Source organism: Triturus cristatus, chromosome 6, assembly GCF_964204655.1.
Source record: "Triturus cristatus chromosome 6, aTriCri1.1, whole genome shotgun sequence".
Taxonomy (NCBI): Eukaryota; Metazoa; Chordata; class Amphibia; order Caudata; family Salamandridae; genus Triturus; species Triturus cristatus.
In genome coordinates this window covers 1,215,330,972-1,215,334,429 of record NC_140589.1, presented here as the reverse complement: position 1 = coordinate 1,215,334,429, position 3,458 = coordinate 1,215,330,972, and the positions used below count along the sequence as shown (strand labels likewise).

The 3,458-nt window shown below is 37.9% G+C and overlaps 1 long non-coding RNA gene across 1 annotated transcript; it reads left to right on the top strand.

The window, feature by feature from the left end:
- The first annotated feature begins 983 nt into the window (after nt 1–983).
- On the top strand, nt 984–3,217 carry LOC146821188 (uncharacterized). The gene is made up of 4 exons (XR_014962677.1): nt 984–1,083; nt 1,187–1,277; nt 2,268–2,367; nt 2,769–3,217. It is a non-coding gene; the product is annotated as an uncharacterized LOC146821188 (long non-coding RNA).
- The last annotated feature ends 241 nt before the right edge of the window (nt 3,218–3,458 follow it).

The window sequence follows — 3,458 nt, the reverse complement described above, 5'->3', positions numbered from 1 at the left end:
TCCAAGAAGTCAACTTTGGTCCTGCTGTAATGAGACGTGAATCTTAGGTTCGGGTCTCCAAGATTAAGCCAGTCCAAAAACAGTTCCAGGTTCTCAGTTGTGCCTTTCCATATAAAGAAAATGTCGTCAATGTAGCGGTACCAGCCCGCTACATTTTCAAGAGAAGAATGGGAACAGTTACTAGTGGTTAGATAAGGAGAACCAGTAACTTTCATGCTCTAATTTTCCTTTTTCTGATGAAGGGGTCCTTTTACCTTCCTTTGAGGGTGTGGTCTTTTCCCCACCTCTGAATGACAATTTAACTAGGGGTTAATAAGAGTATCTGGATTAGGGGAGTGCCCTCTGCCATTAATATGGGCTCTCTCATGTGCATATGTATTTATGAATTTCTACAACAGGAGTATAAGGCATTGGCTGACAGTTATATTGTAACCATCTCTGATTCCTTGATGGTTCGTTTGTTTTTCTGAAACCACACTGCATTTTGATGCTAGGTCCGTACATCTATTCTCTTTAAGCCTGCTGCATTACCTGGAACTCCCACCTCTTAAAGATGGCGGCTGTTTCTCGAAGTTTTTTAAGTACGATCCCTGTTCTCTATGTGTAAGAGGGCTGGTGTGTATTGTGTATTTTCCACTTGATTACATAGATTAGTAACATTTTGATGAAAAAAGAACCCCCGTTAATGTAATTAGGAACAGGAGTATACACATAAGGTTTATTATGAAAAGACTTTTTTCGATAACTATATTGGCTATGTTTCAATATAGTTTCCAACATTTTTTGCGGGAGCACATATGGCCTTATACAAGTAGTTGCGATGGTTAGTGTTGCTAAGACGCACACTTAGATTTGCACCGTAATAGGTGTAATGATTGTTAGCCTATTCTTTCAAGATGGCACGCAAATTTGCGGAGGTTTGGATATAGACGACATTTAGTCTGAATTACCCCGGAAGAGGAGTGTTTACTTCCTATCGCCTACGCGATGAGGGACTATGTATTTAAACCCTCCGTCCTTCATGAGTATAGTTCTATCGACTGAGAAGACCTTACCGTGTGTACTGTAACAAGCGAAACAGAGGTAGGTTTCGACAACAGGTGGCTATGGGCCAAATAGTGTCTTGGAGCTGTGATATTTGCTGTATGAAAATGGCTGATATAAATATTTTTTAATTCTCCCATAGTGCTTAATTTTGCACTTATCCCAGGTCTGGGACATCTTTATGCCCATACCCTACGAAGGAACGGGAATCTGAGATTGAGAAAGTGTTTAAGGTAAATAACATCGAACCAGACACCCGGGTCTTATTTTATTTTATTTGAAAGATTGTTAGGTATTACTAGGAGTGGTTCTGACCAACTGCAAGACGGCTGTGTCCGGTTGCTAAGTATTAGGTTGCTGTAAGCATAGACAGTACTATATGCGAGACGAGTGTGACTTTAAGGTTTATATCATCGAACCAGATACCTTGGCCTCATTTCATTTCATTTGAAAGATTCTGAGATATTATAGGTGGGGGTTCTGACCAACTGCAAGACGGCTGTGTCCTGCTGTTAAATATAAGATTGCTGTAAGGCGACACAATACTAACTGCAGGATGGGTGTGTCTTTAAGATAAATTATATCGAACCAGACACTCGGGTCTCATTTCATTTCTAAGATTCTTAGGTAATATAAGTAGGGGCTCTGACCAACTGCAAGAAGGCTGGGTCTCGCTGTGAAGTATAACGTTGTTGTAGGGATAGACAGTTCTAATTGCGAGACGAGTTTGTCCCGCTGTTGAGGACAGGGCTGTTGAATGGACAGATACTATTAGTGACCACAGAATCGTGTGAGACTAATATTGTAGGGATAACGGACTGGGATTAAGCGCTGGGTGTTCGTAACACTCCAAGTGTAACCCGTTAATTTTTGATGACGCTTTATATACATTTTTGTAATATGGAGTGAATGTAATATCTGTACCCAGGAGGGACTTAAGATATATATCGTCCTTTAAAAGATCATTGAGAAAATGTACAAACTGATATTAAAATAGTATGGTATTCACTCTGTTTATAGGTCTTTTGATTTCTTTCGATGGAAACATGAATAAAGACTGTATCCAAATGGAGGAAATAGAGTCCTGAGGTCTATTTAGACCCGGAGTCGATGAAATTAAGTTACATGGAATAGTAATTAGTTTCTATATATTATAAACTAATCATAATTCCGATCGAAGCACAGAGCTAAGAAACCTGGCATGTCATGTTTTATCTAAATAGGCATTAAACCTACGTGAAGAACTTTCCTGGCTACATATAAGAAGGAAAAAATAGAACCTTTGGCAGGATTCACATGGACACAGCTCATTAAATAATAAGTGTGAGTTTTAAACTGTGTTTATGTATGTAAGAAAGAATGCAAAGAGGGTAGTATTTGGTAACTTGTCAGTATGAGGGAGTAGCCACTTTTTGTTAAATATAAGTGGTAGTGCAGATACCGAGTAAGACTTTATCACTACGAACTTTATTGAATAGCCCTATTACAGGCTGAATATACATACCAGAATGATAGCGTGTATTTCTGCTAAGTGGGTTCCCACTAACACATCAAATAGCTTTAAAAACAATGAAGCCTAGAGTTGTATTGATGCATGATTGTTTGCTTGCTTGATATTTATATTTCAAATTGTGGGATGAAGGTTTTGGACAGTGGGATGTGTCAGATTGAGAGAATAAATAAACTTTGGTAGTGACTAAAATTATGTTATATGTTTTTTTCAGATCATTTCGTTTTAGTGTAACAGATATTGGAACTCTATTTTTTATTTCCTGATGAAGGTGTTGGCTGAGAACTAGTGCCCACCGAAACGCGTCGATGCTCTTAAAGAGGAAACCACCCAAAATCCATGATTACTGGTTTTTGTGACATATACATCTGAAAGTGATATCATTCAGGGTCGCAATTGATAAATCTTTGATTTGGTGATTTCCTTATGTCAATAGGACTATTCCTTCCTTTTTTACTTTGTTCCCAATTTTACGTCTTGTGGTGTTTATTGAATTATTATTGTGTATGTTTTATAAAATATTGACAGTCTCAAAGTAACATTTTATGATCATCTGTGCATTGATATGTTGACATTGTTTTTGCTTCATAAATAGCTACATGACAATGTGCACTGCTTAATATGTACTTTCTTTTATGAATTTTTGAATAAATAATTATGATTTATTTCTTCTCTTAACTGTTTTGATTACGTCCATGCTGTCCATCCTCATCCCTCCAGTGTGAAAGGTGTGTTGATTGAAGTGCTTTGTTGGCAAGGAGGCTTTATTTGCTTGACTAAGGTTAAATACTTAACACAGCACAAATGTACTTACCCCTCGGCTTCGGTTATTGCAATACCCGAACCTAAGAACCAAAGAACCTAAGGACCAAAGAACCAAATGTGGGAGCGACCCACCAATACT